The sequence below is a fragment of the Arvicola amphibius genome, chromosome 4 (assembly GCF_903992535.2).
Source record: "Arvicola amphibius chromosome 4, mArvAmp1.2, whole genome shotgun sequence".
In the NCBI taxonomy this organism is placed as follows: Eukaryota; Metazoa; Chordata; class Mammalia; order Rodentia; family Cricetidae; genus Arvicola; species Arvicola amphibius.
The window spans coordinates 27,934,476-27,955,909 of NC_052050.1; the positions used below are offsets into that span (position 1 = coordinate 27,934,476).

The following is a 21,434-nucleotide window of genomic DNA, read 5'->3' on the forward strand; positions in this document are numbered from 1 at the left end:
TATGACCTACACAAATTTGCAAACATGTTCTGGTAAGAAGAGTCCTTTTAATAAGATTAGTGTCCATCTGGGTCTTCCTCCCTCCCAGGACGTTTCCCCTAAAGTGTGAGCAAAGTGGATTTTCCTTATTAGGAAATGCAATAGTCCTCAGGTGTGGAATCCTCTCGCAGAAGCCCCAACAGCTGCCACAGGCAGTGCATAAATCTTCCTGGTAGTCTTGGCGTGAGCAGGGAAGTGATAGACCCAGCCTCACTCGGGGAGATTGGAGGTGTGCAGGATGCCTGACTCTTTGGAAGAGTGAGTGGATGGCTCTGTCTCACGGTGGGCCAACCTGTCCAGTTCACTTGGTTGGTTATGTGAAATTTTGTTTCCCTTTCTCTAACAGAACCAGCGACTGGCTATCAAGTTCTATGTAGCAAGCACTGGGGCTGAGGACAGCAAGAGGAGCCCTAGATTTGGGTTGTGGTGGAGTGGGTCCCTCTATTACCTTATTCTTCTAAATTCCCGTTGTTGAACATGGCATGCATATATACCCAAATTAACACATTGCAGACTTATGATCAAGTTTTATACCCTTTCACTGAGACCTAATCACTTACTATAAAATGTGAATGTGATGGTCCCTTTTAAGATGTATCTTATAGCTACTATGATTTTAAATTTTAAATAATATTTTATAACAATATGAAAAGTGTAGATGTGAACACCATTTCTCTCATCTCTAGCTACCCCTGGCTCACATGATGGGAAAATGAACAGCTCATTTTAGACCCTCCCAGACAGGTTTCTCTGCTTATAAAGCAGACAGCTTCACACATGCAAAAAAAAGTTTAAAGGAACAATAGAGGGGTGTGGCCACAGCTCAATTGGCAGTGCTCTGCTTCTGCTGGGTTCAAGTTCTAGCACCACATAAACTGAGCTTTGTAAGTCCAACACTTAGGAGGTAGAGGTGAGAGGATTGGGGTTCAAAATCATCTTTGGCTACTTAGTGAGATAAAAGCCAGCTTGGAATACATGGGATATATCTTAGAAACAATAACAGCAACACCAACAGAAACAATAACATGGAAAAATTTACAAGTACCATTCTGAAGTTGATTTCTGACTGCCTGTTCATTCAAGTCAATATCTCTAAGTCTACCCGTAGTTCTCTTAGCGGCAATAGCCTCCTCCCCGTGTGAATATTCCATAACACGCTGAGCCATCCCACCACCTTTCATGGCTTCCCATTGTTTGGCTTCTTGCAACACTGTCACAGCGCAGGCATTGTAGATCTCTCTCTAATGGTGTTAGTGCTCTTCACTGCTGGTTTGAAAACCTAACCAGGTAGTACCTGAAAAGTGACTTGGGACTCTGAAAGTACAAGACAACTTTCATTCCTGCCAGAATCCCACCTTGCATTAAAGGTGTATGTGTGGTGTGGTGTAATTTTCAAAGAAAGACACTGAACTAGAAGGAAACTTGCCCTTGCGTTTTGAAAACAACCAGCACATTTATTCTTGTGGTATGCAAGTGTTGCTGGGCATCCAGGTCACCTGGTGTTTTGAAATTCTCCAGTGCCTGCTTGTCCCAGTCCATTTCTGACAATTTTGAGAAGGAAGCAGGTCCTGTGTTTGTTAAGAGCTTTCTGGCTAGGGATCCACTGGAGTTGCAAACCAGTGGAGTGTCAATGGGCACCAGTAACCCAGCAGTGCCCACTCAGAGGGTACCACTGATCTGAACACCCTGAGTCCATGGAACATGTCACAGAGGGGGCACACAGTATCATGCTTTTGACATTCCTCATTTGCTTTTTAAATTCTTATATATTTTGCCAGTGGAGACAGATGGTTACACTGTAGCTAGTTTGCCGCCAGAAAGGCAACCACAGGCAGGGGCTGGAGGACCGTTTATTCATCTGTGCAGTGCTCTACCAGGCCTATGCTTACAATTTTAACTTACAAAGACAAAGCTAGCGGTGGAAAAAGAATGCACGTATAGAAGCGTGGGCAGCACCTATTAGTGTAGCTACTGAAAGGCTCTTTGCAGAGAAGATATTTGAACTGAGATCTGGTGATGAAGAAGAACAAGGCCTGGAGAGACCGGAAGGAGGCCTGACAGTCACACAGAGCCGAGAGGATACAAAGGGTCTGAGGCAGTGACAAGCAATGCACATGGTTAGGGGTGGGTAAAAGTGGCCCAGGGTGGGACCAACTCACACAGGACTTTGCAGATCTTGGTGAGGGTCTTTGAAGCAGGATGTTACTGGAATTAAGATATAAATATATAAACTGACCCAGACGCAGTTTTGAAAGATCTCTCTGGACACCAGGAGGGCACGATAGAGACAAGAGGGGGTGTTGCCTGCTCTTCTTTATGTCACAGTCTTCCTTCACCCCGTCTTCTCTAGGATGCTGGTGACTTTGCCCTTCTCTGTTTCCATCGTGTTCTTAACCAGAATTTATTGTGATTATAAATTAGCTTGCAATGATTGATTTGATGTGCCAATTTCACAGGGCTAGGGGGTGTCCAAATAGCTGTTAATATTGCTGGGTATGTCTGTAAAGATGTTTCTGGAACAGATCAGCATTTACATTAATAAACTGAGTAGAATATATATATATATATATATATATATATATCCTTTCAAACATTGTTTTGTATCTGTTAAGAGCCCATAGTTAAAGAGATACAGAGGAAGGGTGAATTCATTCTTCTCGGGCTAGAACATCCATCTTTATCTGTTCTTGGAAATCACAAATTCTGGTTCCGGGGCCTAGGATTCATACCGCAAACACCACTTAAATGTCTATGGGTCTTCAGACTCTGGACCTGGACTTAGTGAGATCATGCCAATGAATCCCTGGTTCTTCAGCTTGAAGATGCCATGTGGTGAGACTTCTCACCTGCTGTAGTCAGGTGGACCAGATGCTGTAATAAATCTCCATTTATAAATATCTCAATGTGTTCTGCTGGTTCTAGCTCTTGGGAAACTCATGACGAATGGAAATTCAAAGTATCTTTTAGACTACAGGGTGCTGGTGATCAGGATAGATACAAACCATAGATATCTGGTACAGGTGTGTGGGAGCTGAACATCACTGTCAGAACCAGTCATCACCAGCATCATTACTGCCATCACCATGCTTTATTGATGATCACCATTAACACTGGCTGAGCGCTGATCATCTACAATACATGCAGGAAGTCAACTGTGATGCATGTTGCAAGGGATGGTATGTTGGGAGCTTGGGGAATGGATTGGGGCATCCTTCTCCAGAGATTAGCCTTGAGCTGAGATTTATACATATAGCATTTATAAATTGGACATAGTCATAGAGAAATGTTAGCTGTAATATCATCTCATTTAATTCTCAAAACTCCATGTAATGATCTGCTTTTGATTTATAGGGACACCACAATTCTGGTTTACCAAGGAAGTATAGGGTGGCAAACTGCGCCCAGGTCTTATGGTTAGAGTTCACACTCAAACAGCTTGTTACTTCTAGACTACTGGCTTGTGTCTGTTCCCACCTTTAGGTAAACATCTCCAGGAATGGATGCTATTCATCATCTTGCTCCTAATGTTTGCCATGGAATTTGGCCCAGTGTGAAGCTTAGCAAATGCTTGCTGAATGAATCATTCTACTGCTTAGAGTCTGAGCTCTAGAAGGGGCCTTAGATAAAACCAAGATTTGCTCATTTCTATTAAACATGAAGAAACTTTGGGTCAGAGAGAGTCTATGTCTTGCTTATCTCAGTATGGTGATTTATACTTCATCGGAAGCATGGTAGAGGAGAAGCTGGGCAGGATAGCAGCAGTCCATGGAGAGCCTCATAGGCTCAGGTGGTGCTAGGGTCTCATGCCTATGGTTTTCAGGCCGTTGGTCTTGCACTGAGACTCATACAGTCAGATGGAGAGCTATCTTCACATTGCAGAATTTTCTGGAGACTAATCACTTTCTCCAAGCTCCATGCTGAAATTCAGCTTTAGAACTATGCCCCAAGTATTTGTCTTTGCCAAGTGAACGCTTGCTGTGAGCAGGTTTCTGAGTCAGCCCTGTCATTGGTCCAGCTGTGAGCAGTCTCTGGCATGAAGCATAATTTCCTTTTCCAGGAGTGTATGACAAGCCTGTGACCAGTATGTGATCAGTGCTTCTCACTCAAGTTTTGGGAGAGTGACTACACATCTCTCAGGCCTCATGCACACGCTCAAGTTGACCTGTCTCTGTGTGGCACTCTGTCCCTTATTAAACCTGAAAGAGTCACCTTGTGATGGCATTCATGACAAGGCTACCACATTAACCTCTGTAATAACTCAGTGGCTTCCACCTCCCAGAAGGTAAAGGTCTGACTGAGCCTAGCCCTTGGCTGGGCCCTGACTTTTCTAAAAGTCTCAGTGGTTAGCATGAGCTAGCAGGTTTTTTTTTTTTTCACCTCACATACCGCACTTCTGTTCTCTACAGCCTGTGCTTATTCTGTTATTTCTGTTTCATAAATCTTTCCCTCCCTTTTTTATCTGATTTTTACTTGTGAGCCCCTTTAGAACTCAGCTCAAGGGTCACCCCCTGAGAAGTCATTTTCACGGTCCTATTGGCTTGGAACACGCATCACAGTTCTGTTTCCACATTTATGGTGAGAATGATTCGTTCTTCACATCTTTTGCTAGACTCTAAGCTTCATCTGGCTGAGAACCACACCCAACATCCTAGAACTCAGCACCATATCTGTCCATAGTAGCAATGGCAAGGTAGGAATAACTGTAGGATGGATAGAGGAAGCAAGGCAGGCCATGATCAGACGGCGAAATGTGATACCGTGAGAAGCAAGGAGCGAGGGTTGCTTGGCTGTACTGGGGAAACAGTCTGAATTCCAGACGTGTATTCCAAAAGGGAGTTAAGGCCCTTAGTATCTGGATTACCTGGCCCTGCCTCGATGTAAGGGGAGGAGCTCAGTCATGCCTCAAAGTGATGTGCCTTGCTTTGAGCAAGCCCATGGAAGGCTTGTCCTTTCTGAATGGAGATAGAGGAGTGAATGGGGGGGGGGGGATTAAATAGGAAAAGGGAGGGGACGGGATGAGAAGAAGGAGGAGAAACTTGTTGGTATGGAAGAGAAATGAAAAATGCTATTTAAATAAAAAAGACCTTTAGTATCCTCATAAAACTATGTAGATATCGTAGCCTAGCTTCATCCCTGAGCACCTGGGTCACACAGGTTCTCATTTTTACATAAGAACTGTAAAGCTATCTACTTCCAAGATCCATTGGTATGATTTCATGGGCTTAGAGGAAAGTATTTAGCCCAGGGCCTGGCATGCACTAGACTCTCAGTAGCCATCTGTTACCATGCTTGCTGTTGTTCTATGTTTACTTTTGCAGTAGATAACAGAGCCTTAGGCTCCCATAGAAATCAGAGTTAGGTGTGTACAGTTCCCTTTTCTGCATCCTGTCTTTGAGTATGTCTTTCTGAGGACCCAGGGGAAAGTACTACCTACTCGGGGAGAACTCGGTGCATGTTCCCTGCTCTGGATGAAGTGAGAGCTTTCAGGAGGAACATGTTCCTAGTGGCTCAGAAGGTAACTTAGCAGGCAACCGGCATTTAAAGCCATGAGCGAGACAGTGAATCTTCCATCCGTGGGAACTGTGGGGCTTCTTGCTGTGCACCGCGCCCCCGTGTCTGCACTCGGTGCGCTTGAACCCAGTTCATGAGATTCGGGCAATGGGCAGGAGGTTAAAAAACACAAAGACTCACACAGACAGATAACGACAACAGTCATCCTTGAATTCCCCAAGAATGCCCCCTTTATTGTGTTCAGGGGCAGATTATATAGAGATAGCCACGCCCCAGCCAAACCCACCAGAAACCACTCTCCTGCCATTAGGAACTCCTGAAGGTCTCGTGCTCAGAGCAGCTGTAGGCACTCAGATCAGGGGATTACAAGAAATTCAGGATCTGGGGTCTCACTGCTCCCAACAGCTTCTGCCACCATGACTTCGCTCTGCTTTCCTAGTATTAAAGGGGTCAAAGGGAAAATAGGAAAGAACGGGTGTGGCTAAATGGGTTTAAACTATGGCTAGTTTAAGTTGAGAGCTGGGCAAAGAACTTCCAGAGCATTCATTTTCCAGTGACTGTGTACAGAGGGGAGAGAATGCATGCTGGGAGAAAGTAAGCATGAGTCTGTCCCTCCCCCTCATGTAATGGCCATTCTTATGTTCCTAGAGTCCTTTAAACTTTCCAAAGCACCATCAATTCAAATGAGCTTACTTCTGTCAGCCCTGAGGTCCCAGGTGCCCACCCTGGGCCGAACCCCAGGAGTCCAGAGATGCGGTCTATAGATCCCATATCCTCGAGGTGCTCACACAGTGCATCCATTTGTTCCCGAAATAGACAAAGGATTAAAAAAAAGAGAAGGCACAGAGAGGTCACACAGCCAGTGACAGCGATTCGGGTCCACTTCACCTCCTCATAAAACAGTAAAGAGAGGAGGAAGGTGTTTTATACTTGAAGGGGAGATTACATTTCAGCAGCTTTTGCTGGAACAACAGTTATAAGCGAGAACTTATTTATAGAAGTCATTAGCAAGTTTGTCTTTCTGTGTAAGAGCACAGACTCTGCAGAGAAGAGCACGGCTTGATATTTACCAACTGCCACATTCTCACCCTCAGCCTTGGCAATTATCACGGGTCTGCCTGGTGATGACGGCTTCCTGTATCCTAAGACATGTGGATGCAATTAAGCTGCAAAGGACATGAAGCATCCATCATTCCGATGACTGGAGACCCTAGATGTATCACGGCAATGTAAACCACTAGACTGAAGGGATCTTTCCCCCCAGGAGGGATCACTACATGGATTTTTAAGGCATGATATTTTTTAGTGAGTTGTTCTAAAGTTTGAACAAATGCAGGGTATGGCCCTTGGGTGCAGGATGGAGCAAGAAAATTTAAAGCTTGGCTTATCCAGATCCTCTTCTGTCTGAGTTAACCTGAGGCTAGCTACCTGGTCCCTCTGTGCCATGGCTTCTTTTTTAGAAGAATGAAGATGCACCTGAGCGTTTTCACAAGAATGAAACAGGAGAATTACCAACATCCTCTTCAGAATCCAGGCAGGGCCTAGGCAAACAACCACAACAGATGGGGTGATACCATGGAAGAATTAGTGTGCTCCCCTGGTGCTCACCCCTATTCTAAAATAGCTGATTTTTAGAAGCCTGACTTTCTTTCTGTAGTCCTTTCCCCAAAGCATCTCTAGCCCTTCTGTTTCTCAATAGCAAAGCTGCTGAAAGACGAGGCAGGACGTGCTTCCTGTAAAGGGGTCCATCTACATCCTTCCAGACGTGTCCTCTGGGCTGAGGCTGGTACCAACGAGGATTAAACGGTGAGGTCTGAGAGCTCTTTTTTGAACCTCGTCTGATTTCACTGTGAGTTCCCCCAGAGTGGCATCCTGCAGCTAGAGACTTCTTATTCCCATCCTTTCCTCTGTATTCACTTATTTTCCTTCCCCCTGCCCCCAGAGTCCCAAGACTTCAGACTCGTCCTAGCACTGGGTGTGAGGAAAGACAGCTCATTGTTCTAGAGTCGAATAGCCTGGGTTCAAGTCCTAGGTTAGTTAAGCTCTTTGAACTTCAATTTCTTCACATGCAAAATGTGATTGCAGCATGGCTGCCCAAGGATTGACTGTGCTGATTAAATAGCGCAGCTTGCAAATGAGATCAAACGTACGAATGAGATAAAGCGAGCTTCAAACGCAGCATCTGGTCCAGAGTACACACTCATTAAATGGGTGCTGTGATGATTCTTATTAGAAATGCCTGGCTGCCGAAGCTCAGACGAGGAAAACGAGGGGTTTAGCCGCTTCAAAGTTACTTAGAAAAAAGTCAGGTGATCAACATGTTTAGATTACTTTTTTTTTAGGGAAGTGTCTATAGATTATTTATTTTTATATCCTATTTTGCCTTATTACCACCTGACCACCAAGATGATGTTGCTAGTAGCTTCTTTCTGTAGTTGGTATTATAAAAAAACCACAGTGGTATCAGCACACATAGTCTCAGGGCCCCTCCTCTCTTCAGGTCATTATCATTGCCACAGAAGAGATTGTTTCTGGATGAAAACCATCTTCTTGGCATGTCCAGATCATTTATGTCAGATAGATATTGATAGATATTTCAGAGCTTAAGGAGTTAGCATTAATGAAGGCTCACTTGGTTTTGATTAAAGTAGAGTCCGGTGTTACCTAGGTCCTTTGAATTAAGTCAAGAATCATTTCCCTACTTCTACTTACAAAAAGTCAAGAGCAAGGTAACTTTACAAGTACGCTTCCAAGAGACTTTTGAGGGCCAGACAGGCCACTGTCTCTCATAATTACATATGAAAAGCTTATATTAACATTAGCCAATTGTAATATTATGTTAAAATAATCATTGCAATCAAGTAGGGTGCATACCAGGAATTAAAGCCCATCATTATTGGAGAAATCTGCCAATGAAATTTAGTGTATTGGTGGAATGAAATAGAAAAGAGAGCCATTGCCATTATCATCTTAGTGGGACCGCTTATTTTTGGTTATTCCCACTCCTGGGGAAGAACTTGTCTTAGAAGTTTGCTCTTTTGGGAGAACTGAGTAGTTTCTGCACCCTTCAAACACAGGGGAAACTTGCTACCTCTCTGGCTTTGAAAGGTTCAGCAATGTGACAGCCCAAGTCACTGTGAAGCCACCCCAGGGACTTTGATACAAGGCTTTGCCCTCTTGAAGTTATTTATATGGGCTCATGGGTTTGTTATTTTAGATGCAATTGAACTTGAAAGAGACACAACTTGTTGAAGGACAGGGACTATCGATGCTCATAGAAGATGCACACAGAAGGCAAGACCAAGACTACCTGCCTTATTTATGCCTGGTCGTCAGTCTCCATCATGGAAGGAGGGATGAAATCCTGACCTTCAGCTTGCCATGCTCCTCACTTGTCCATTCTGTAGTTAGTTTAGATGACTCGTTTCCTAATGCCTGTCAGCGGGGCATCAGGAACATCATCCCTCAACCAAGTCAAGCTGCAGAACAATTTGGGTAAAGCATTTACAAAGCCAGGCTTGACTATACACTTTAATTGCCCGAAATGTGATATTTAATAACTAGGAACACACACCAGCCAGTTTCACAGCTACAGACACAATCTATCCATGTATGATGGCTCTAAAGAAGACTAGAGTGCTAAGCAAAAGTCTGAGACATATTCTATTTCATTATTTTTCCCTTGGAACATGGTCTCACTATACTGCTTAGCCTGAACTTAATTCCTAGGCTTCAGTGAACCTTGTTCCTTAGCTTTCTGGGTAAGTGAGGTAATAAGCATATGCTTCTGTACCTGGTTAGGGACCGGAATGTAAATGATGTGTCTGCCATTGTTCAGTGGGTCATGTTGGTAAGCCAAAGTCCTTTAAGACATTAAGGTCTTTCTGTAGAAAATGTGGAGATTTCAGGAGCAAGTTTTCATGATTCTTCTAAAATATAAACACATCTCAGAGGAAGTTTAGGATGCTGTCTGCTGAGCATCCCTCAAAGAAGATAGAATTGGGCTGTATAAATCAAAGTCCCAGTAGGTAGCATACTTATGCCGGGGCTGTACACTGGTTGCAGTGGCATCAGACTGGACTTATCAACAGAGACGGAGGCTAGGGATGGGACTGTGAGCCAATGATGTATTGTGTAGATCAAGAGCAGCCTCCGTTCTCCCGACTTCCACTTTGTGACCTCTGTCTTCTTCATTTGATAGTGACTAGCTCAAATCAGACCAAAACCAAATAAAATAATTATCCCTGTCTTGAGGGCTGCCACCTCCCAAGCCTTTCATTCGCCCTCTCAGCAGTACCTACATGTGTTTGCTGTGTGCCAAGCAAAGTGCTGGGCATACAGAGCTGAGAGAGGAAAAATCTAAATAGCGGGAGGAGGTGCTAAGCCCCTGGGGCATGATGGCGCAGAGGAAGTGTCAGACACCAGAAGTTAGGGGTCATTAATTAGGGCTTGGTGACTCAGGAGAAAAACAAAGGGACAGACCACACTTAGTCTTAAAGATCCCAATGATAATATGCTCTTAATTTTAAGAACAATGGAAAGTTAACAATGGAGATGTGGAGGTGTGTGTGTGTGTGTGTGTGTGTATGTGTGTGTGTATGATGAGGCATCAGTTTGTTTTTGATATAGATCACTGAGCTAAAAACTACAATGAACAGTGACCCACTTTCCAGTATTTCTCACTATGGTATCTAATTCTTCCAGGGATCACATGGCTGACTACTGGTGATGGAGGTGGGTCTTCTATCAATCTGTTGATTTCATTGGTTAATTAATAAAGAAAACTGCTTGGCCTAATAGGTTAGAAAATAGGTGGGTGGAGTAGACAGAACAGGAAGAAGGAAGTGAGGTAGATGGCTCAGACAATTGCCCTGCCTCTGCAGCCAGATGCGATGAAGCCAGCCACCAGGTCCGACGTGCTGAATCTTTCCCGGTAAGACACCATTTGGTTATTAGATATGGGTTAGTCAAGATGTGAGTAAGAGGCTGAAAATAATGGGCCAGGCAGTGTTTAAAAGAATACAATTTGTGTGTTGTTATTTCGGGGCATAAGCTAGCCAGGAGGCAGAAAGCTGGGCGGTGGGAACGCAGCCCGCAGCTCCTCACTACATACTGGCAAACTTCCCTTCCAAAGCTTGCCCACAAACCACAGAGTCAGATATCCTAAATATAATGACGTATCTCATGCCATGGTGCTTGACAAGTTAAAAGCAATATGAGTATCTGCTAAAGTATTTTAATAATCAAAGAGATCCCATGTTTACTTTTGAGGCAGGGTCCTGAGCTCACTACATAGGTTGAAGATGACCCTGAACTCCTGATTCTTCTAACTCTACCTACCAAGATAGGAGTTACAGGTATGTTTTGAGTAGTGTAGGGGATTAAATTCAGGGATTTGTGTATGTCTACCAAGTGAACTGTGTCTCCAGGCCCAGATTATAATTCATTTAGTGATATTTTTCTTAATAAAAGAGTAACATAGATTTTGAGAAATGAGAGATACCCAACCAGGCTTCTGGGGGAAAAAGGGAGAAATTATTAGCTTATTCCAAGAAATGTGATGTGGAGCATCCAATTATTGGGAAACAAATGTCAAAAATCACCAAGAAAAGCCTTCTAGGCACATGGAAAAGGACAAAGGCACTAATCCAGAAACCCATTTGATCAACCCAGGGATGGTCACTTGAATTATGGTCTATGAGGGCATTAGAAATGAAGCCAAGGGCTAAAGAACATTGGGGTCTGTGATACAATACATAGGAGGGAGGGAGTCGCATGGAAGGAGGAGGGGATTTTGAATTTCATTTCAAAAAATGCACTTATGGGCTAATCCAGCGGAGGTGTGTGACTCTTCCATGCACTATAAGGCCTTTGAATTGTATGCCCCTCCCAATAACTGTCTATAGTTGTCCCATCATGATGACAAAATCATATGATATCCATAAAAATTTAAGCCCTTGTGAAATGTGGTGTGTGTGTGTGTGTGTGTGGTGTGGTGTGTGTGTGTTTGTGTGTGTGTGTTGGTCCTATCCAGCCAGGAAAGCCAGTTTCTATATCTGTAAATTATAGGAGTGGTAGAGTTCCCTGCATGCACATTTATTTATTTTCTATATTTTCACATAGACCCAAGCCAGATGACCCCGGGTGGGAATGTTTTTACGGCTGTATCGCCATGTGTTCTGATTATCACTGATGCCAACTCAGTCGAGGCTGTGGCTGGTTCCGGTGAATTCCGTTTTGTTTGCTTCTAAGAGGTGAGTAGGGGTTGATGGCGGTGAAAGGAGACAGAGGCAAGAAAGCCAAATTATTTTCACCACTCTTCAGGGAATCCCAGATGGTGCCCTTGTCTCAGGCTCCCAAAATATTCCCTGGGAGAGGAGTGGAGATAGCATTCTGCTGACAGCATTTGGGAAGAGGCGTATGGACAGTCTATATTAAGACTTCAGCATCTTTCCAAGCCTGTCTATGAGCATGAAACAGCTCTGTGGTGTTACTTGGAAACCACTGGGCATAATCTCTCCGGGGGCAGATCGCAATGTGTTGTCTTCTCATCCTTTCCCTGTGATTGAGACCCAAGCATTCAGGAAGGGTTTTCCCCAAATGCCATGGCTCTGTCTGGGACTCCTGTCATTTCCCAAGGAGAGGGCTGCGTCCGGCAGAACAGGGTCAGCTGGGGAATGAGTAGGGTCAGCAGCAAAGGTCTCTCTTCTTTCTATAGTGAGAGTTCAGGGCATTCCCAAGCTGGGAGGGGACTGTGATTGTCATCTGCAGTGAAGCAGCAGCATCACTACTGCAGCAAGTGCTGTGTCAGGGACTAGCAGTTCCAATATGGGGCACCAGCTTTGGCCGCAAGCAGTTCCTAGTCCTGGATGGAGAAACCAGTTCATACCGAGGGCTTTGTAAATATGAGGCTTCATCTGAAGCTTCTTTGGGACCGCACAAGAACCCTGCTGCAGGTTAGGTCACAAAGCATTGAAATCTAGCAAACAGGAGACATGGAGGACCCACGCTGACTCAGTTGGTAAGCAACAGATCCTAGACTTGAACCCAGGTCTCTTCTCAGAGTTCTCTCCTATCTTGAGACTTGTATTGAGGTTGGTGTTTGCGTATGATGTGCCCTCCCTCCTTGTGTCTCCTCATCTTACCTTCCACTTAGAGAGATCATAATGGCCTCCAAGTATTAAGAGTTTCTCATGTGCTAGTGGGGTTCCAAACACTCTCCAGGTGTCATCTCATCCGGTTCTCACAACTGATGTGTGGGCAGACACTGTCTTCCCCATGACACAGCTGTGAACACTGAAGGGAGAGGGGATGACTGCATTCCCCACATACCAGGGATTGCCAAGAACCTCTACGTCATTCCAGGTCACGTTCCCTTTACTTCCTGAATTTTGGGGGTACCAGTTCAAATGTGTGAACTTTGAAGAGCCATTTGTCCTTGCTAGGTGCCTGTTGAAGGATCTCATCTCTATCCCAGCTGTACTTTTCTCTGGCTCCATCCTGCCCATGTTACTCAAAAGTCTCCAGAATTGATCTCATATCCACATTGAGCAACATCACCATCATCATCATCATCATCATCATCATCATCAGCAGCAGCAGCAGCAGCAGCAGCAGCAGCAGCACCCAATATTATTGAGCCAACGATGTAAGCCAAGACTGGGCCAGTTCACATCATGTAAACATTTTCACTTAATACTCACAAAGGCCTATGTATGAGAATATTATCACCACTTTTAATTTACAGATAGAGAAATGGAGGCATGAAGATGTTAAGTAAGGCATCTAAGTGACAAAGTTATAAATACACAGGTCACATGCCTGATGCCAGAGACAAAAGGTTAACTGATAAGCAATATCCTCTCCCTGTAATTGTATATGCTCTGAGATTCTGGACTGTCACCAGACTTGAGGAAGAGGCCAAAGACACACAACCCTGTGGAATAAGGCCTCTTGCACTGCAGGGCTTTAGTTCATAACAGCTGTGGGGAAAAGGCAGCAGGCCCTCTCCTCAGCAACATCTGACAGAGATCCTGTTAAGCAAAGAGTCAGAGGGATATATTTCATTTTATTTGTTTAATATTTTTTTTGAGACAGAGTCTCAGTATGCTGCCTAAGGCAGACTTAACTCCCGGTCTTCGATGAACCTTCTGAGGCAGGAACTGGCTTGGCACTAGGGTGAGTGGTGAGCATCATGTTTTGTTTGTCTGGTGTAGTTGCTGCGGCACGTATATACTAACGCTGCCTTGAAGTGCTGGCCAGGAGCCAACCTCTTGGTTTTCCCAGAGATGCCATCTCCCTCCTATCTACTGTCTCCATGCCCTAGACTGACAGCCTGTTGCCTGGGGTAGGGGCAGGACTCCTTGTTCCTCTCTGTGTTTGCCTCATAACTTCATATGTGCTGTTTGTCTCTACCTGGGATGACCACTCTTTCTTTACCAGTGGTCTCTGTTCACTAAAAACTCCTCCTAAATTACCATCTCCACCAGACTGGCTGGCTTTCTGAGTTGCTCTGTTGAGTTTATTCTTTTCTTCGTTTCAAACTGCAAGCTGTAGGGATTATGCAAATTATTACACATGAAGCAACCAGCACACACTGGATGTGCAGCAGGCACTCAAGTATCTGAAGTTATTCTTTGCCCTACATTCCTTATGCTTCTCTCCAAGAAAGTTCATTCAAATTTCTCATATGTACACATTCAGCAGCAGCAGCAGCAGCAGCACCACCACCACCACCACCACCACCACCACCACCACCACCATCACCACCACCACCACCATCATCACTACCACCACCACCACCACCATCACCACCACCATCACCACCACCATGACACCACCACCATCACCACAACTACCATGACCACCATGACCACCACCACCACCCCTCCCCCTGGGTGACATAATGTAGAAAGTACATGGGATCACAGCAGAGCTATGAGGTTCATTAGCTATATGCTGTTTTATTCAGTACAGACTGGTAGCTAACACTTGGGTAGGGGATAGCTATCGTAAATCAAAAGAGTGGGATTGCTAGCCCCCACTAAGTTCTGCCAGCCATTGTATTTAGTATTTTATAAAAATTATCTTATTTTACCCATTTAATACTTTTTAAGGTTACCTTTAAAGGTTACATTTAAAAATTAAGGTTACATTTATAAATTTATAACATTTAAAAATATTGGCATACATGTTTATAGGATATGGTAATAATAGAATACAGGTACACAATATGTAATGATGAAATCAGGGTAACTAACATCCCAAACGAATGTTTGGTTGTGGGAGGTCTCACTATATTGCCCAGGTTGTTCTTTGACTCCTACACTCAAGGGATCCTCCTGTGTCTGCTTCCCCAGTGCTCCCCAATGGATCTCCCTGTGTCTGTTTCCCCAGTGCTCCCCAAGGGATCCCCCTGTGTCTGCTTCTCCAGTGCTCCCCAAGGGATCCCCCTGTGTCTGCTTCTCCAGTGCTCCCCAAGGGATCCCCCTGTGTCTGCTTCCCCAGTGCTCCCCAAGGGATCTCCCTGTGTCTGCTTCCCCAGTGCTCCCCAAGGGATTCCCCCTGTGTCTGCTTCCCCAGTGCTCCCCAAGGGATTCCCCCTGTGTCTGCTTCCCCAGTGCTCCCCATAATAACCTTTCCATCATCCCCCTGTCTCACTTACTTCTTCATTTTTTCTAGTAAAAAATTAAAGAACTGGCTCTGAATGCTGAGAGCCTGGTTCTAGAGCTGAGCTTTTCAGTAGAAGCTACAAAGGAAGAGATATCCAGGGTCCCTGCTTCCAGAGTCCTCTTCAGTGTTCCAAAAAGGACTAAAGAATCTCAAGGAAAAACAAACAGGAAGACAAAGAACCATCCATTGTATGACTCCAGTGTCATTGCTATGTGCCCTGTTTTGTCCAGAAGATCTGAACTGAAAAGAATTTCATTGGGTCGGGTCCTTTACCCTCCCTCCCTTCTCCACAAACAGTTAAAATAAATTCTCCAAGGTCTAGATGCTTGGTGGTGGGAACTTCCAGAGACCTTTGTGGGATGGAAGGTGTGGAAGAAGAATTCAGACTGGAAGGGGGACTGCAGCATCTGAGGTCAGATGATCTAACCTCAGTCCTGTCCAAGAGACTCCTCTAAGCTCAGACAAAGCATGCATCTCTCTCAGCCTTTCTGAGGTCAACAGTGTTGTGGCTTTAAGGTCTATGGAATAGAATGGACACCAGAATGTGACATTCTTTGCTTTCTGGGTCCTTAGATGTATAATTGTATTGAGCAAGTATGAAAACAGAACAAAACCTAAACCTTAGTTCTAGCCTTGAGCCTCTTGTGTTCCTTTTCCTGTGATATTGAAGAAGCTGCATTGACTGCTGGGGCAGATCACTCTGTCTTGGTCAGGAAGATCTAGGAACATCCATTAATTTTTTTTTCTTTTTCGAGACAGGGTTTCTCTGCAGCTTTGGAGCCTGTCCTGGAACTAGCTCTTATAGACCAAAGCTGGCCTCTAACTCACAGAGATTCACCTGCCTCTGCCTCCCAAGTGCTAGGATTAAAGACGTGCACCACCACCACCGGGCCCCATTACATTTTATATACCACATCTTAGCCTGACCAGACCAAACCCTTAGTTCTGCGACCCAGACCTCTGCTCAGATCTGTTCCTCCTCATCCCCTTTAACAAAGCACTTCCATCCCAGATGCTGTGTGTTGTAAACAGAGGTACTGAGGGAGACTCTTCTTGTGATTCCACTGGTCGTGATGTCCTGCGGCTTTTACTACAGTAGCCAGCAGGGCTTGCACCTGTCCCTGGCCTCTTTACTGCGCGGCTTCCGTTAATCTCATGTGCATTATTGCGTAGCTTCCCACCCGGTCTGGATGCTTCCAACGTCCTGTTCCCCTGAGCCTTTCTCCCCGTAACAAACCCTGGATTGGTTAAGTCTAACCATTTCACCCCCTGACTTGGAGGCCCTTCCTGGGACACCTCAGTCTCCGGAGGAAAAATGTCTAGGCCCTTTCCCTTGGCTTTGAGGGCCCTTCATGACCTTTATCTTATCCTACGACGCACATCAGCTGTGCCATGGCTTCCTGGCTGGACTTGTCTACCTGTGCTTCTGTAATTTCGAATCAGTCTTCACTATCACTTGAAATGTCCTTTATCCGTGGGTCATCTGGTGAATTCTGTCTTATAGGAACATCTCCCCAACAGAAGGATTGCCGCTCAAAAGTGGAACTGTGGCTTTCGGAAACCCTTTCCCCAGGACCTTCGCCCAAAAGCCCGCGACACAACCTAAGTCCTAAATACACTTTGTTGATATGGATGATAATGTAGATTTCTTCCACAAAGCACAACCACCCCAGGGGAGAAAAACAGTCCCCTTACTTCGGGGAAAAATGACTTCCTGTGTCTTAAAACTGTAAAACCCTCCAATGAGCGGCTTACTCTTGCTCGGCAGTTCCTTTTTCTTCTTTATTGTCCAGCTGGAGCCTGGATGAAGTTGCTCACACTTCTTTCGTTTCCCACCTCCGATCTTTATCTAGTACGTGTGTGGGGGTACAGGAGACGGTAGCAACAATACATTGCAGCTTTGTTTATTCCCAGAGATGTATACAGAGCAGCCTCTGAAGAAGCATTAGTATCGGGCCGAGGCTATTATCTGCATTTTATTAATTAACCCATACATCTCCCTGTCAGTCTTCCTTTTCTATGGGCTTCCTCACAGCAACGCGGTGGGCCTTTGCTGTTGGTAAATTGGCACAATAAATCTGGCGAGGCCACCTCTATTTCCAGCGCTTCCCTTAGCGTTCTATCACACGGCTGTGGTCTCAGGATTGAAGTCGGTTAAAAAGATTAATACCGTTTAATACCACCCAGTAGGAAGATGCCAGAAATGTGTTTAAGGTCCGGTTATTCATGTCTTCATTTCCTTTGTGCGTGGATTGCGATAAGCAGAGCTATCCTTTCCAGGCTGATGTTAATAACTACTTAAAATGATTAAGGTAACTAGTTATTTCCTGTAGGAAAATTGCTCTGCTGTCATTAACACGGAATTAACACGGCTCCAATTTCGTCTGCAGCGCATAGCCTTTTGCCCCCCAGTTGCCTTAAATAAACAGAGCCCCATCTCCAGGAGGCTGTGAGCTCCTTCCTAAAACATGGACTCTGAAGAGGCAGGAGGGTGATATATGAAGTTCTGTAGAGCATACAGCCTACAGGAGGAGGAGCATCACTTGGCTTCGGTTCCCATTGTCAGCCCAGTTCTTGGACCTGCCCTGGAGGCTGGCAGGAGGAATTAGTATACCCACTACTACATTGGTGTGGCCTGAGCAATGCCAGTGGAGGCAGTGACTCTGCTCATCTTCTGCGCCAGTGCTTCTAAAACCTTCTCTTACCTGGACACCTGATGAGATGCGGTGGACAGACTCACGTGGGAACACCCTGCTTTTGAAAAAGACTCCATCGTTGGTGGTGTCCTAGTTCTTAATGGTTAAGTCCGTCAGTATCTGGTCATGGATACGGAGGGTTTAAGTATAAACAAGGGTGGCTGAGATTGTCCAATGTGTGAACACTCACGTACAGGTTCTTGTCTGAGTACTTCTTTTCCGTTATTTTTGGGGAAAGGTCTGTGAGGAGACTTTCTAGATCATTTTAATTTCATATTTAATGTCTTGAACACCACTGTAATGCTTTCCTGTGTTTGTAAACTGAACACTCACCCATGGTGGGCACTGTGTTAAAACCCACAATGTATGTGGACACCACATTTTCAGAGGTAGGAGGATGCCAGAGGGACAGAAGAGGTTCAGGGAGTCTGTGGGAGGCTGCGTAGTTGTCTTTCCGGTGCAGTCCCTGGCCATCACTCTCTCCACCCCACCTTGAGTGGTGATGTCAGCTTCGATGTCACCCGGGAGCTGATTGGAACTGGAGATTCCAGGGCCCTGGCTGACTGCATCAGCCCTTCTAGGGGCTTGTTTTTAAGATCTCCCAGTGTTCCTGAGGCTCACCAAAGCTTGCAAAGTTCTGGGCTGGTTCTGAGTGTAGTCTCTTGCTCTCTGTTCAACTCAGAAAAGCCGCCAGCCACAGAGTGAGGGAAAGATACTGTCTTCAGAGGACAGACTCGAATCTTCTATAACTTCAAGAAAATGCATCTTGTGCAGCATGACTTTCTTTTGGGAATATGTGTGACACCACTTTGCCTACAGAGGTGACATTTACAAGTCCAGGCAGTGTTGCGCAGACAGCAGCCTCTGTGCAAGAGCATGCCAAAGGCTCTCAGCTCATTATTGATGAATAGCCCAGAATTTGCTTTTTTTTTTCAGTAATTTTCAGACATAGGCTTAGTACTGAACTCAACCTGCAGGGATGGGTCTCCCATAGAATTCTCTATCACCGACAACCCCTCTCTGTTCTCCAACAGCCAAAAGAAGTCACAGCACTGGCTATATGGTGTATGTTTTAAGCCTTTCACATCTTTGTGGGTCAAGAAGTAGCAATGTATCAGTGTGTTGGACTACAGTGTCAAATAGCCTGGGACTTACATCCTGGTTCTGTCACTTGAACCTGAGTATGACTTTTAAGTTTGCAATTTTTCTGTACTGAGCGTGCAAAACGAGTAGCAGCAACATCCTTTCTATAGATTGTCTATAATCTAAAAGATAGACATATCTATTCTATAGATGATGTTTTTGCACCATCAGTAGTGAAAAACTGAATGAGATTTATGCCCTGGCAATGCTGAAGCATGCATGTGCAGCCTGTATATGGTGTTTCTGTTGAACTTGTCCACATTGGTTTCATGATGAAGATGACTGATCTCATTACAAATGGTTGTGAGCCACCATGTGGTTACTGGAAATTGAACGCTGAACCTTTGAAAGAGTAAGCAGTGCTCGTAACCGCTGAGCCATCTCTCTATCCCCTACAATTAATAGTAATAGCTACTAATTACTGCTAGAGCTTGTGGGGAACTCTCCATGGCCCTTTCCCACTCCCCTCTTGTCCCAACCCCCTAAAAAGATGTACACAAAAAGAGGCAGACAGTTAAGGTGGGATATAGAGACCAAGAGAAATTGAGAGAGACTGTGGGGGCAGGAAATGTCACATATTCCTAAAAACTCCTTAATTGACTTCAGGTCATCTGGTCTCTCTTGTCTCTGTATCCATCACATACCGCGTGACAACTGCGTTATTCTGTGAAGGCTTTAGTACAGTACCCCGTGAAGGTAAGAACTCACTCAAAAATGAAGGGAAACAAGTTAGCACTTCTTCAAACAGGTAAACAGAACTGACATACAACTCAGCGACTCCTTGGCCCAAATGTGTGCATCCCAAAGGACCAGAGTAGTTAATCCACAAAAGCTTGTCCCGCCATGCTCAACATTGTTCCCAGCATCCCAAAGTAGAAAGTCTCCAAACGTCCAGCACTGGGGGAATGAGTGGACAGACCGTGCGTGTACTGGGTAGATATCTCTATTGCTGTGACAGACACTGGGACCAAAACAGACATGGAGAGGAATGAGCTTCTTTGGGTTGCTCATCCCAACCACAGACCATCATGGAGGGAACTCCGGGCAGGAAGTCAAGCAGGAGCAGAGGAAGGGCCTTGGAGGAAAGCTGCATACGCGTACTGACTGACTCTTTAGGGGTATGCCTAACCTGACTTCCATACAATCTGCCAGGCCTCGCTTCACTCACAGCAATTGTCAATCAAGAAAATATCCCACAGATTTACCCGCGAGCCAACCTGATGGAGGCGTTTTCTCAACTGAATTTCCCTGTTCACAAAAGACCTTATCTTGTATCAAGTTGACAAACAAGCAAGCAAGCAAACAAGCAAAAACCAAACCAAAATGATCAAAATAATCAGCACTGTATTTATTATCTATAGAAAATGACTATAAAAAGTAATAAAGCAGTAAATCATGCTAAAACTGGATGAACCATGGGAGCATCATACCAGAAGCCAGATGCAAAAGGTAAAGGCCTTAGAATTCCACTTCTTTAAGACACCCCTGATAGCTTAAGCCACAGAGACGGAAAGCAGGTTAGCTGTGACAGTGGCTGCGAGACAGAGGGGTGTTGAGTAACCATCCAATAGCTATGGGCTTCTCTTTGTGGGTGGTGAGAGTTTTGGAACTAGATAGAGATGGAAACTGCCCAACCTTGTGAATGTATTATGTGCCTTGAAGTTACATTCACATTACAATGCTTCATTTTTTATTCTTTTTTTGGTAAAATTACATATATACACTTAAAGAGCAAAGGGTGAAAGATAGAAATTTGATGACAAACACAAGTATCCTTGAAGACTGCAATCATCTAAATAGAGGGTTTTTTTTTTTTTGTCATAACTGAAAGCTCCTCAGCCCACATGGGGAAGTTAAGGCAAGGATGTGGACATGCTTGTAAACTTAGCCTGAGCAGGCAGAGATTTGGGGTGAAGGTCAGGAACTATGAAGGATTTAAGACAGGTAATCATGTGACACAGGGCCACAGGAATGACTGAATGTGACAAGAAGAGAAATATAAAGGAAAAGATACAAGCAAGCTTTCTTGAGAGGCCAGTACAGTGCATAAAACAGATGATTCTTTCATATTAGACAATCCAGAATGAGCTTATCTTTCCTAGAGTACTTATTTCTCTCTCTGTTTTTATTAGCAATTACAGTAAACCCCGCCCTCTATAATGTATAGGTTAGAAATTAGGAATTTTGGGGGAGAGACTGGGATTGAATAAAAGAATATGTATAAAAAGTGTAAGCTTGGCAAGTCTATACTTCATTCACTTATCCCTTGCTCCAAGAGAAATTGTGTTCTTTTTTTCCCAACACACTCCAAGGAATCAAAGGTACATGTATCACTGTTATTCTCAGAACATTAGCAGGCAAATTAGAGCAATG

The 21,434-nt window shown here is 44.7% G+C and overlaps 1 protein-coding gene across 1 annotated transcript in view; it reads right to left on the reverse strand.

Annotated features, from left to right (window-relative positions):
• The window catches only part of Ca10 (carbonic anhydrase 10), a 489,514-nt gene that overhangs the window by 21,693 nt on the left and 446,387 nt on the right, over positions 1-21,434 (reverse strand). The window lies entirely within an intron of this gene.